Genomic DNA, 15,825 nt, shown 5'->3' with positions numbered 1-15,825 from the left:
AGGTTCAAGAGAGCTAGCTTTGAACTTTATGTAATCTAGTGGTCCTAATAGATTGTATGATCATTATGACTATGTTTAGGACCTTTGGAAGATCCAAGAGGATGTTTGATGATGTTGACCGAAAGCTAACATGGTTGGAAAGTCAAGGGAGTCAAAGGAAAAGTAAGAGGAAGGCTTGAGGTGCAAAGTAGTGAACTTACCTATTGTCATTGCTTGATGTGGTATGCTTGTGTGTTGCCGTGTACATGTTATTGAATGTTATTGTGACATGTTTTAGCTACTGTAATTGCTATTCATGATGAGTAGATTATGTCTCCATGGCCATGCATCAAGAAGTTAGCTTTGAGCATGCTAATATGTCACTAATTAACAAGAGAATAAACAAGTTGCGTGTAGTGCATGAGCATCCATTTAGCATGATTAATATGGTATTGTTTGCTACTGAGATTCCCTCGAATCTCACCCCCTCCCTAACCAACCATTTAGGTCAATCAATGGTGGGCACTAGTGGCATGAGAAGCAAGGAGAAGAAGTGGAGAGTTATTGATGCTAATGATTGATATTATTGTTCAATGTATAATTCTCCTATGTTATGACTTATGTTATGAATACCATCAATTCAATGTATGTGCTTAGGATGTTTATGGCATGAATGAAAGTATATGAGCATGAATGGGAAAAAGTAAGCCCATGTTAGGTATGCCAAAGAAATAAAAAGAATTAAAGTAAAGAGATATTAAGGGATAAAACGTAGGTCCTGAAGCAATTAATTTCAAGCTTCAGTTCGACCTATCACATGAATGAGTTAAGCTACGGAATTTGGTACACTTATAATGCATATCCCAAGCTTTAAAATGAGTGGTAAATCACATCATTTGGATGTGTATACAATGAGATATGAATTTTCGAAGTTAAGGTGCAGAATCTGGAAAGTCCAGATTTTAGCAAATGAATAGAAATTTTAATCCAATAAACTGTATGTTTTCAGTGAGGATGAGTTCAGTTGAATATTTTTCCCTTAAAGAGCATTGAAATAGCTTTCTGTAGAATTTTGGAACACCTCCATACGATTTTTCTAGAATTAGTTATGATTTTCAAAGTTGGACCTGTAATCTGAAAACTGGACAGTGAACAGTAATTTTCCGAAAATTAATGTCCAAATTGAAATTTTTAAGCTTAAGACCATCCAAAGTGGTCTGGAATGGTTCTAAATGAATGCTAAGGTATTATATAAGTAAGGTGTGACACTTCCTACTCCAAAGTTGTTAGAAGCCATGGCTGTGAATTGATGGAAGGTGATGGTTACATGTTGATAGGAATTGAATCCTTGACCGGGGGAGAGATTAATGTTGTAACATCCCAAAATTTTGGGCTCTAAAGTATAGAAAATAGTCTAAGACAGAAAAGCTATTAGATTTCTTCTAGCAAGAGTCCTAAAGATTTCCCAAAGGGACAGAAGGATTCCTACAGACTAAATCACAAAGTGAAAGTTTTTTGTAAAATGTCCTTCCTTTAACCCCTCAGAGTATGCGTTTGGAAGCATTACGATTCAAGCAATTCATGAAACAAGCCCATAGATTAAAAATTTCAACATAATTACCCAGGTTACTATTCATTGTTTAAGTTCCAGATTACAGGTCCAACTTTGGGAGGGCATAACTCTTAGCACATATATCTGTCTTAAGTGATCTACCACTTGTTTTAAAGGTCAGGATGTGTACTTTAATCATACCAAGTTTCATGAGTAGAGTTAGTCATTTTCCATACTTATTTTATTGCTCAATTTGGGATAGCTTTTCCCCTAACTTACACTAATAGTTCATAATTAAGACTTCCCATACATAATACCATTCCATTCATACACTAACCATTCCCATATATTATCATAGCTAATTACACAAGCTAACATCATTATTTATCATCACATACCATTAATGGCACATTTACAATATACATTGGTATATTCAGTGTACAACGTAATACAACAAATTTTCCTAAATCTTTTCTTCTTTCCTTGCTTCCACTTCATGTATCCTTCACTTAATCATATCACTTATTATGGTTGGTTAAAGGAGGTTGAGATGCAGGAGAATCTCAGTAGCAAACAATAACCACCCCAAACATAAATGGAAAGCTTGACATTTATAACATGCTTGCAACTTAACATCTTTATAACATAATGACATGTTTGGAAATCATCATGCATTTATCATAAAACACATCGGCCTATGGCATATTCCAAACACATTCACAATCACAACACATGATTTCATAAAATCATATAGCATATAAACATGTCATGCACACAAGTAAATACCAAGCACATAAGAGTAAGGTCAAGTTTGCTACTTTGTGTCTTTAAACTTTCTCTTTACTTCCTCTTGCTCCATTTTGCTACCAACCACTAAGGTTGCTTACTTAACCTTTGCCATTCATCTTCCTCAATGCCTCATGACCCTAAATGCATCAACACGTCACTTCTATTCATTCGTTAGAGTCATGGTAATCAACAACATTAATACTTTGTTTTCTTTGAGTTATATTAACTTCTAACTTTTGAGCTTAATTTCCAACCTTTCTAAAATTAATTCCACATGCTATTCCCACATAATTTTGTATTTAGAATCTATTTTCAAGTTCAAAATAATCAAAATTAAACTCCTCCCTACTCAACTTGATCTCGTCGGACATAGGGTCTTAGGGCTCAACATTCTACTTTCAATTCTAATGCTTCCAAACTTATTTTTTCACCTCTACCCCACACAATTTTTCATTTTAAACACACTAAAAGCATTAAAATAATCAAAATCCAATCCTAGCCCCAAGAACCAACCCTAGCTGAAATATTACGCAAGTTACATAGTCCTGAAATTTAACCAATTTTAGTATAAAACCACTTGATTTGCGTTCCTTTCAAGGCTTTGAACATTATTCTAATATCAATTTCATCTTTCCCTATTCTTAAGAATTTCATGCAGCATGCCCTTTAGAGTTTCAAGCTCCCAAAAATCATTAAAATCCATAACCAAGCTCAAGAACAAGGGTAGTGAAAACTACATCAAAAACCATGAACATACCTTGTTTTAGAGCTTGGTCTTACATATGACCACTTGGCCTTTCTTTCTCCCTCTTCTTTCTCTCTCTAGAAACCATTTTGCTAGAGCTTTCCCAATGTTTCCATGAGCTTGGATGAAATGAGGGGTGGGGAGGGGGTATTTATAGAAAACAAGACTGAATTCGGGCCATTGATCTTAAAAATATGTAACTTGATCTGGGCCATCCATTTTTCTTTTAATCTTATGATGATAAGTGTTCCATAACATCATGTATCAAGCCACATGTTTCCAATCCAACCATACACATGTCTTGTGTCCGGCCGTACATATGTCTTGCATCTAACTGTACACTTGTCATCCATTTTTCCCCATCTGACCATATACTTGTCTCTTTCATTTTCCTTCATCATTAAGGCATTAAAATAAGGAGGAAATTAATATAAAAATTCTTGCAAAATACCACCCTTAGGCATTCCCCTACCTATCTTGTCATTTTGCACCGTATATGGTATTTTTTCGAGTCCTGACTTTCTTGGGACCACTGGGACATGTTATGGCACCATTTTCTATCCTCAAATAAATCCACATGACATTATGTAACATGCCCAAAGAGAGACTGATGCTCTTCTCTTGTTCTTCCATTGAAATAATTAAATAATTAATAATATCTATTTCGGAGTGAATTTAACCGAATTCTTTCTACCGATCTACGACTCCAAGAATCTGTCTCTAGGTACCAATATTATTTATTCATTATACAGAATTCTTCTAATTTTTCTTAAGTCAAAAGTCAACCTCTAGACATTTGACTTTGATTTTTCTCGGATAATATGTAAATAGGCTTTAAATTCCATTAAACCCAACCTCTTCACTTTCTGGGGACAGAATTATTTTTAAAACCTGTGATAATTCCTCAAGTATCTTCTGCCATTTTCTTCCAATTATATGAGGCCTCCTTGTACTTTAAATAATTTATTTTCAATAATATTGAAAAATTGTCAAAACCTTGGGAATTTCACAAATTCCTTCCAAGGGCATTTTTGTCATTTTTTGCCGCATATAGGCCTCTTAACCTTGTTCCTATTTTTATGAAGTGTTCAGGTCTTAACCTACCATTTCCTATTTTTTGGGATTTTTTAGGGATTTTTTGGCATAATTTCCATTTTTGCCCTTACTAGCCTAAAACTTTGCAAAATTACCATTTTGCCGCTGGTTTGGCTTAACCTTAAAATTCACCCCACTGAGGCCTCCAACATAACCTTTGGCCTACATTTATCTCTGTTTCTTATTCCTGGGCCTCAAGACTACTTCTGAGTCTCTAACTTCTTTTCTCAATCCCAAAAAATTTTTCCTTTGTGATTTAATCCCTGAGAATCCCTCTATCCCTCTAGGGAACCTCTAGGACCTCTGCTAAAGGGATATGGTAGTCTACCTATTTCAGGCTAATTTCGGCACTTCTAGGTCAAAAATTTAGGATGTGACATTTTAGGTCTTGTAAAAAAATAATTTATGCCCAAACATGTAATTTAGGGCAAAAACATAATTTTGTAAAGTTTTGGGTCAAAAAGAGTAAAAATAGAAATTATGCCCAAACATGTAAAAAAATCCCAAAAATTGAGAAATAGCATGTTAAGTCTTGTACATAAAAAAATTACGAAAATACCCTTGGATTGACTTTAAATGAATTTTAAAGATTTTTACTCATTTTGAGGTATACAGTCAGATTTAATTATTTGAGTCATAAAGAGGCCTCAGAAAGGTAAGTATAAATAGGGATTCATGAGTTAAAAAACTAGAAAAAAAATTATAAAATTAGTCTCATCCCTAAAAGCCCAAAATTTTCTCTATATGCTTCTAAGGTGGTGCCATGTGTGTACAATTTTCACTGGTCAGAATTGTCCAAATCCAATGAGTTACCCGATTGGTATAATTTTTTGGGGTAATTTAGGAGATGACTTAAGAAATATTTTTAGACAATTCCCTTCCAATTTTTAGGATGTTTTCAACACCAATATTAAGTAGGAGTAAGGTTGGAATTTTAATATTTATGCAAGGGTATAATTGAAAAAGATTAAATTACAATATTACAATTGTTTATTTAAAGCACTTGTTAAATATGCAAGAGACACATAGAATGACGATGCAAACATGATATAAGCAAGATGATATGAGTATGATGTCATGAGGACACATGTCATCACAAGAAAAAGAGCCAAAATGAATGGCCAAGATCAAGCCCCACACACACAAGAACAAGGGTTAGGACTTGAGCAAAATTTCTATAAATACCCCTCCCTTCCCATTTTCTTAACATTTCAACCAAGCTAAGAGAAAAAAAGGGGGAGAGACTGAAACTTGGAGAGGAAGAAGGAGAAGAGAAAGAACAAAGAAAACCAAGCGAGATCAAGCTCCAAGAGAAGGTATGTTCATGGTTTTTGATATAGTTTCTATTACCCTCATTGTTGTTGAGCTTGGTTATAGGCTTTGTTGGATTTTGGAAGCTTGAAACCTTTGGGTATGGTGCTGCACAAAATTGATTGAGTGAAAACAAGATGAAATTGTATTAGAATAATGTTTAAAGGCTTAAAAGGAATAAGAATCAAGTGGCTTTGTGATGAGTTTGCAAGAAATCCAATTTTTTCTAACTTGTGTAATTTTCAACTAGACCTAGGGTTCTTGATAGGGTTGAATTTTGATGATTTTGATGCTTCCAATGAGTTTAGAATTAAAAATTGTGTGAGATAAATGTGAGAAAGTAAGTTTGAAAGCATTAAAATTGAAAATAAAATTTTTGCCCTAAAACCCTAGTGTTCGGCTAGGTTAAGTTGAAGATGAAAGACTTGGATTTTATTTAATTTGAGTTTGGAAATGAATTCTACATGCAAAATTATGGGAGAATAGCACATGGTATTAAATTTAGAAAGATAGGAAACTACGCTCAAAAGTCAAAAGTTAATGTGAAGTTAAAGAGGATTAAGTATTAATATGTTGATTTGGATTGTGATTGAGAATGCCTTCTTGAATGCTTGGTAGGCATTAGGCATTGGTAAAAAGAGAGCTCCAAGAGCAAGAGAGGGAGGCAAGAGTTAAAGCTTGAAAGAAGTAGCAAAAACCTATAAGTTAATGTTAACTTGCCTTGTGTGTTATTTGCTATTTGTATTATGCCATGAGGTGGTTGAACTAGATGTGTTGTGATATGTGAAACTCTTTGCATTTGATGTCTTGGTGATATGTATGGTTGAGTTGTGAAATGGAATGGTATAATAGCATGCTCTCTTGTCATATGGCATAAAGGTGAAATAATAGATGTGCATAGTGAATATAATGATGCACGAGATGTACATTAATATAGAGCATGACATGCATTGTATTGTTAACATTTTGTTGTGGTTTATTACTACTGAGATTTACCCCAAAATCTCACCCCTTCCATGTTTAAATCATACCATCTAGGGGTTGATTTATTAAGAAGCAAAGGGAGTAAATGGAGTTGGCGTTTGGACCCCCTTGATAATGAATTATGCTCTTGAGATCTATTTTGTATAATTTACAAAGGTTATGTATGAATGATCTAATAGCTATGTAGCGGTGCAAAACATAGCTAAGTGGTGTTTATATGCCATTATGTTTGATTATGATTATGTGATCTGAGAAAGGTAAGAATTCATAAGAAATGGCATGACAAGGGATAAATGACCAAATAAGGGTCTAAATTGTACATCACGTGAATCTGGACAAATAGTAGAGTGTGATCACAAAATTTAGCAAACTATTAGAGCTCATTTTAAGCTTTAAAATGAATGATAATTTGTTAAAAAGTTATGCCTTTGCAAAGTTAGACATAAATTCTAAAAAATTAGAAAATGACAAAATAAACAGTACCTCTTTGACTTAAAATGAGTATTTTTCCTATGTAGACAATTAATAGAGCTTCAAATAAAACTTGAAACTACTCCATTTTGATTTTTCTACAATTAATTATGATTTTGCAAAGTTGGCCAAAATTTTAAGGATTGATATGAGTAGTAACCCGAGAACAAAATTCTTGAAAACTTGATTTTCTAATCTTGTGGCCAACAAATATGGTTCCAAATGCTTTTGCTTGATGCACTACTGGGTATAAAAGTAAGATATTACAAATGTGAGAGAAAATAATTGTTAAATCCAAGAAGGGATGTGTGACATGTGATGAGGAAAGTATGACATGAGCCTCTTATCATTGTGTGGCAACTAGGGTTATTTAATAGGAGAAGAGGGAATTTTTCGGATGCAAAACTTAAGCCCATTAACAATTAATTGATCCACTTGAATTTGGTCATTGGATTATGCTTGAATTTCAAGAAATAATTTTGCAATATTGAATTTTCTCTTTTGCTCTTCCTTGACCTACAAGAATTTATGTGCATTTATTAATGTAAAGTATATCCACATATCAAAAATAAGACAAGAAATTACAAAACTTTCTAAAAATTAACTTCCCAAAAATATGAAAATTGTTTTCAAAGAAATGGGAAATTAAAATAGAAAGTACAAAATATCATATTTTCAATCCAAAATCCCAATTTTTATAAAAAAAATTCTAAAATTAATCAATTAATCTAATAATGCATGAGAAATCCATTTAAGCCCAAAATATCATTTAATTCCTAGCTTGATGTGGGATAAAATATATAAAAATTAAGCTTTATCAATCATTATATGGTTTGTTTATAAAGAAAAATTATGGTAATTTGACTTTTTGAAAACAATATATAATGTTAGTTGATGGGATCATTGTTCATTACATGAAGTAATTAGCTAGTAGCTATGTTAATTCCTTATAACTCCAAATTGTTGAGAGGGAACATGGCCTTGCAATGGAATTCATGTTTGTTATATGACGTACAAGAACTTACATTTTATTAATTTAAAATTTATATTTTATTCTATCTTATTCTTGTATGCCTTTTATATTTAATTTGATATTTACTAATATTATAATTTTATATTATTAAATGGTTAGTAGCCATCATGCTCATGTTACTTTTCTTTTTGAATTAAAAGGGAAGACACTAACGACCTAACATTACAAGTGGGATCTATTACATCCTAACTTTTACATCTAGAAGTATCAAGATTAGCCTGAAATAGATAGACTATGAGACCTTTCTTGGTAGAGGTCCCAGAGGTTTCCTGAAAGGACAGAAGGATTCCTACACTACATAAAAATAGTAAATTAGCAGCAGTCCATTTCTACCAGTTAAAAAAAATCGCTACAAAAGTAGACATTCCTAACGGTTATAACACAAACCACTAGAAATCCAAAGCGCTTTGACCAGAAAGTAAGTGGGACCCACAATTTTCTAGCGGTTTTATACCAATCACTAGAAAGTGACGGCTATAACTGCTGCAGCCATTTAGCATGAAGTTGGCGCCATATTTCCAGTATTTAATTTCTAGCGATTTTGTTGCTGGAACTGCTAGAGAATGCAAATTGTCGTTGCATTCTCTAGCGGTTACATAACCACTAGAAATTTAAATGAATTTTCTAGCGATTTTCACTCTAACAGCTAGAAATTTTTTATTTTCTCAAGTAGGCCTAACACGTGGCTGCATGCAAGTGGATGCGGAGTTTGAGCTAGTCACCCTAGTAGAAGAACCAGTTTACTTGGCTGGTCTAAACCATTTCTTGGATTTTGCTTTCACCAATGCCGCCGTAAATGGTAAGATTCAGTGTCTATGTCCTAAATGTAATTTCAAGAAGTGGCATTTAAGAGATATTGTTAGAGAGCATTTGATATTTAAGCCCTTCTTGTGAGAGTATGTATTTTGGCAACTATATAAGGAACGACCAGATGTGATTGCTAAGTCAGTTCCAGTAGTTTCACAGATGGGGGTTCGAGCGGAAGAATCTGATACTGTGAACGATGCTGTGTGTGATGCTTTTGACGTTGATGAAAGTAAGGATCCCAACCCGAATACTCCTGACCTAGTGGTGACTGGCTAGGCCACAAGTGAGGCGAGTCTCTGCTTTTTGAGGGTGGGGGTTCGAATCCTCACTTGTTAAAAAGGGTACCGGGGAGGGCTTTACTTGTCGCCCGGCCCGAATCCGGACTAGTCGATCGCTCGGGTACAACTGGCCCAAAGAGGCTGGGGCCCAGAAAAGGCGCGGTTGGATACCGAATGGTTTATACCAAAAAAAAAAAGTAAGGATCCCAATGAAGATGAAGTAGAGGGGCCTCAACCAGAGTTTCTTAGAAACGAAACTGCCTGGGAATTTTTCAACCTTATGAAAGAGGCTGATAAGCCTCTTTATTCTGGGTGCACAAAGTATTCTAAGTTGTTATTCTTGGTGAAGCTTTATCATATCAAATGCTTGTGTGGTATGAGTGACAAGGCAATGTCCATGCTATTGGAATTGCTGGGAGATGCTTTTCCTCAAGTTGAATTCCCTCCATCTTTTTATAAGGCAAAGAAGATTATTAACAAGCTTGGCTTGAATTACAAGAAGATAGATGCATGCCTAAATGATTGTATATTATACTAGGGAGATGATGCAAGCAAGAAGATTTTTACGAGATGTAACATATCTCGCTATAAGTCTGTACGGAAGGGGAAAAAGCAGAAGAAGAAACCAACCAAAATTCTCAAGTACAATTCATTATAATGTGTTATTTGTTCTGTCTCTAAATATTTGATATTTGAAATTCTCAATATAATTCATTATAATGTGTTACTTGTTCTATCTCTAAATATTTGATATTTGAAATTCTTAATACATTATTTTGTTAGATACTTTCCTTTGAAATCGCGGTTGCAAAGAATGTATATGTCATCAAAATAGCTGAGCACATAAGGTGGCATACGATTGAGAAAAATCCAAAAGGCAGGTTAAGACACCCACGAGATTCGGAGGCATGAAAAACGTTTGATGTGAAATTTCCAGACTTCGCCAGTGATCCTAGAAATGTATGTCTTGTGTTGGCAATCGATGGTTTTAATCCCCTCATAAATATGAGCACAAGCTATAGTATATGGCTGGTGGTGTTAATTCCATACAATCTCCCACCTTGGATGTGCATAAAATAAAGCTCATTTTTTCTTTCCATTATCATTCCTGGCAAGAAGGCACCAGGAAATGATATAGACAGGTACCTGCAACTGTTGATACATGAATTGATCGACCTGTGGATGAATAGTGTTGAGACATATGACTTATATGACAAGTAACTATTCAATCTCCAAACAGCCTTGATATGGACAATAAGTGATTTCCTTGGTTTGGGAACTTTGTCCAGCTGGAACGTACATACTAGGTTGGCTTGTCCTAAGTGCAATTTTGACATCATATCATGTCGCCTTCCACACAATCGCAAGTGGTGCTTCATAGGATATTGACGGTTCCTCGATTCCAAGTATAGATTTAGATTGCAACGGATTCGCTTTAATAAAAAACAAGAAAAGAGAGATCCTCTTGTTATATTGTTTGGTGTGGATATTTTGCAGCAGTTACAAGATGTTGATGTTGAGTTTGGCAAGAATGTAGATCTCGAACAACTGGGATGATGGTCTCGTGGGACATCTGATGTGCAACCTATGCAATGGCAGAAGAGAAGCATATTTTTCATTCTTCCTTATTGGGAATCTAATTTGCTATGACATAGTTTGGATGTTATGCACGTTGAAAAAAATGTGCGCGATAATGTGCTATATATGTTGCTCAACGAAGCTAGAAAGTCCAAAGACCATCTCACAGCTAAGAAAGATTTACGAGCCTGGGAAATTTGTGAAGAGGCTTGGCCTAATGAAAATAACAAGTTTCAACTAGCTAAATTCACCTTTATGAAGCAGAACAATGATATCTTCTTTTCGATGCTGAAGAACATAAAAGTGTCTGATGGATATTCTAGCAACATCTCAAGGTGTATCAATTTGCATGCTTAAAAATTTATTAGGTTAAAAGTCATGACTCCCATGTTCTTATGCAATAGTTACTTTCATTGGCTTTGAGAAACACACTTCCTTCTTATGTATCAGTGGTTTTGATGGAATTGTGTTCATTATTCAAGAAGTTGTGTGCGAAGGTCTTGATATCGGTAGAGTTCAATCAATTGCAAAATAAAATAATTCTTACATTTTGTCACTTGGAGATGATATTTCCTCTATTATTCTTCATTGTCATGGTTCACTTGACTGTCCACCTTGTTCGAGAAGCAAAGGTTGCTGGCCTAGTTCAATATCGATAGATGTCCCCTTAGAGAGATACTAGATTATCTTTTGATAAATTGCAGCAAAGTTGAACCCTTCATGCAGTAAACATTATATAAGTTCACTAACTTTGACACTTTATATTTGTTTCTTACTGACTCTTCTAACAAATTATACTTTATTGTAGTGAGTTTAGAAATTACCTCAGGCGGCAGTTATGAGGGTGTGCGCGTTCCACTAACATTGATAAAAAAATTCCATAGAGAGTTTCCCAATTGGTTTACACGTTGAATACATAATGACAACACCCCATACACAGATTAATTGAAATCTCTTTCCCTTAGTCGGTTAGACCATGAATGAAGGTTTACCGCATATAATGTCAACGGGTTCAAGTTCTGTATGGTTGGACGTGATCAGGGATTACTCACACAAAACTTTGGAATTTGCAGGACATTCAGGATGAGATGTTATGCTAGCAGCAGTGACGACAATATGCACTTTGGAGGCGTCACTTACTATGGAAAGCTAATTGACATCGTTGAGTTAAGTTACCAACTTTTCACCGTAACTCTATTCAAGTGCTCTTGGGCAAATACGACAACTTCACGGGGACTCACTATGTTACACCTTACTTCTAGTACAGTTTAGAATTCACTCTGAGGTATTTTAGACCACTTTTGAGGTCTTGGGCTCAAAAATATCCAAAAAAATGCTGATTTTCGGATTTTTACTCTTCATGTGGTAAAAATCCAGTTTTTTGGTCCAACTTCAAAAAATCATAACTTAATCAAGAAACATTGAAATAGAGTGGATCAAAATTCTATAGAAAGATCTTTGAATGCTCTTTTAAGAAAAAATAATCTTGTGAACCAATTTTGTTTGGAAAAGTGTCAAGTTTTTGTGAAAATCACCTCTGTCCTTTTAGTAAAAACTCTTTTTCTAGATTCTAGACTTTAATTTTGAAAAATCATTAAAAATCATATAGTTGGCCATTTTTAACATCCTTCCCATTGATTTGAAGCTCATGACATGAACTTTAAGCATACCAAATTTCGCAAAGAAATTCATTAGGGAACTTAATAAAAACGTGGCTCCAAATTGGCTTCCTGCTTAGGGATTCTAGCACCAACCATACATACTTATACATAACCAAATATAATTGTTTCCTCATGATTCATCGCCATATTTATCCTTGGATTTGTAGCCTCCTTTTTTATTATTTAGTCCCTAAAATGTTGGTTACATATGGGGGATGAGATTTTAATAAAATCTCAGTAGCAAGATCAATAAGCTAAAACATCAACATGCATCAATTACAAGTATTCCAACCTTTTGCTATTAATAGGGAACTACTTTACCTCATACATGTAGCATTCTAACATGCAATAGCCAAGGCACTTAAGGCAAAGATTATAGCTACACAATCATCATTATCATCATTATTTAGCTCAACCACATAATAACACATGAAATTACATAGCAATCAATCCAACACTCAACATTAAAGTTAATTAAGTCTTATTACCTTAATCCAATGCTCTTTGATTCTTTAACCTTCTTCCTCTTCTCCACAATTAAAAAACCCTAATCATGATAAATCACAAAAAGGGCAACAAAGTTACCAACCATTTCACATAAAAAGTTCACAACATAGTTCAAGTAACTCTTAACCCCTTAAAGCCTCTATCTGTGTTCTTTGAATTTTTAGAGTTTGTTTCCTTGACCCTAAAAATTCTCTCTTGACTCATTCCTACATGATTTTTTATGTAGATTCCAAATATCTACTTGGATTTAACAAAAGAAAATTCCTTCTTCCAGTTTCAGCTTGATCGAACCAAAAGAGTTTATTATCCAAAAATTACAACTTTGATTCTATAGCTTCCAACATTTGTTCTTTAGGTTTATCCTACATCATTTTTCATTTTGAACATCATGGAAGCATCAAAAATTTGAAAAATCATCCTAGGATATAGTTATTGTGTTGGCCGAACAGTCCCTCTTGCAACATCTCAAAGGAATCTCTTCACAAACAATACATAACTGCTTGAAATCACTTGGAATAACCATGCTTTTAATTGTTCTAGCTAGTTTGAACAATAAAACTTCCTCCCCTACACAATAACAATTTTGGCAAGCTCCAAATAAAGAGAAAAAATCAGAAATTTCAACCATACAAAGCATGAAAACAAGACAAGGAACAACTTGAAACCAACAACTAAACTTAAATCTCACTTAGATGACCAAAGTTGCTCCTTTTCTCTTGATTTCTCTTTCAAGCTCTCTCTTTTCCCTCACCTTTCTCACTTGGCTGAAATATAATCTGAAAATAGGGGGAGGATTGCTTATTTAATGTGTACAAAATATCTCTCCTACCAACATTAATGAGATGTCAAATGTCAAAAGTCTACTCTTTCTTGAAATTTCCCTCTTAATCATTTAATTCCAATTGTAATTAATTTTCAAAAGTCAAAATCTCCTCCACTTGAGGCTTGACATTTGAAAAGTTTAATTACTCTCTAATAGGGGCTTGACAAGTGGCAACTTGTGGGCCAAATAAAGTACAAGACTCTAGTCTTCATTTTATCAGTGTACTTTTACTCCAAGTTTTTTTTTTTCTATAATTACAGTACTCTAACCTCTGTAATTATTTTTTGTCAGATCCATAAATTATTCTCCTCATTTTTCTCTTCCCAAGATGCCCTCTTTGTCTCAAAATCAATTTCTCAATAATTAAATAAAAAGGAAAACTAATTTTCTCCTCTTTAGTGATTTTTCCGCTTTTCTGAATAATTAGGAAAAATCTTGGATATTTAAGGGTCTCCTTTTTAATTCCATAATTTCTTGGGACATCATAAGAATTTTTTTGGGATTTTATTCTCCTTCCAAATACTTATTTGGAATTTTCCAAATAAAAGGCCTTAAACTAGCTTAAATCACCCTTAAATTCCTTTGAAACTTTTTCAAGGGTAATTTGGTCATTAAACTAATTATAAAACCTCATATAATTCTCAAGCAACATTGTCCTTATTTTTTCTTAATTTTCTGAGACTTAGAAACATTTTTCCATAATTATTCTTGTCCCATTTTCCCTAATTAGTCAAACTTTTCATAATTGACTTAGAAAATCATAATAATTATTTTCCACTATAAATCCTCTATTTCTCCTTATCTTTTTTGACCCTTGAATATTTAGGAATATCCTTATTCCTATTTGTCATATTATTGGATGTGACACACTACTGACCACTTGGACATCATCTCTGTTAATTTCTCTAGACTCATTCATACCAGGGAATCTGAGGCACACTAGATTTAGTATGTTGAGCATGAGAAACATAAAGATTGGGATATAGTCGTTTATTTCAAGCCACAAGATATTAATGATATGGGTGATGGTGGTATCATTTACGATAGCGAATCCTTCCAATCCACGAATTTTGAAAATTTCTTTCCTCAAGGAGACGATAATTTGGCCATTATCAGGTATATGTCTTTTCTTAAATTATTTAAATAATTTACTACTAATTTAATTAATGATTTTTTCTAAATATATTATGATTCTAACAATAATTTTTTTGATATCTCCCTTCAAGCAAGGTGATGATCAATAATAGCAATTTTAATAATTTTTATCATTTATATAATTTGTTTTTTCATAAATAAATATGTATAGAGTAAAATTGGTTCACTTTTTTAAAAATTAAAAAAAATGCAATTTGTAGCGATTATAAAACTGCTAGAAATGACAAACCGCTACAAAATGCATAAAACCGCTACAAATTGTAAGAAATTGTTAGAAACATCTCGTTGATATCTATAAATACTATATCACCTCCTCATTCATTTATCCCATCTCCTTTTCCTTCCTCTCCTCTTCTTCTTTATAATTCTCTCTTTTCTTCTTGCTCTCTCATATGGTATTTTTTCCCTCTTTATATAGTAAGATGAGACTCATTTTATATATTTTAATTTTCTTTATTTATCTTCCTTTATAGTTTACTGACACATTTATTTATTTTTTTCTTTCAGATTTTTTTTCTCACATTTATCATATCCTCCTTAACTAATTCAATCACTTTTTTACATAAGAGTTAAGGTTCAATATTATAAACTATCCCATCTCCAATTTAATTATCTTATTAAATTCAATTCAATTCAATTCATTTGACACAATCATAATTTAATTACTTATTATTGATCACAAAATTTAAATATATAACATGTAATACATTGGTAAATATACATATCAACAAAAATTCTCTAATATAATCGATTTAATGGTTTTTTAATTTATAAAATTATATTTTTTAATAATCAAATATTTGAATTTTATTTTTTGGGTCTAGAATGAACCAAAATTATATTTTTTGAACCGCTAGAAATTTAAAAAAAAGAGGAAAAAATTTAGCAAAATTAAAATTTTGTTCCACCTTGTGCCAAATTTATAGCGGTTTATAACTGCTAGAAATTTTTGGCGCTAATTTGAAAATTTCGATTCCCGACAAAATGTTATTTCATACAAACATTTCTAGCGGTTACAAATCGCTAGAAATTTTTAGTGCTAATATGAAAATTTCAT

At 33.2% G+C, this 15,825-nt stretch overlaps 1 long non-coding RNA gene across 1 annotated transcript; it reads right to left on the bottom strand.

The window, feature by feature from the left end:
* Positions 1-1,789: 1,789 nt before the first annotated feature.
* Positions 1,790-9,224, bottom strand: LOC114759394 (uncharacterized). Its single transcript, XR_003741912.1, has 3 exons — positions 9,018-9,224; positions 4,076-4,081; positions 1,790-1,801 (listed from the first exon to the last, which is right to left on the bottom strand). It is a non-coding gene; the product is annotated as an uncharacterized LOC114759394 (long non-coding RNA).
* Positions 9,225-15,825: the final 6,601 nt, after the last annotated feature.

Source organism: Neltuma alba, unplaced genomic scaffold, assembly GCF_004799145.2.
Source record: "Neltuma alba isolate B1F8T4 unplaced genomic scaffold, ASM479914v2 tig00010840_pilon, whole genome shotgun sequence".
NCBI lineage: Eukaryota > Viridiplantae > Streptophyta > Magnoliopsida > Fabales > Fabaceae > Neltuma > Neltuma alba.
The sequence above is the reverse complement of the archived record's forward strand: the minus strand, read 5'-3'. Positions and strand labels throughout refer to the sequence as shown.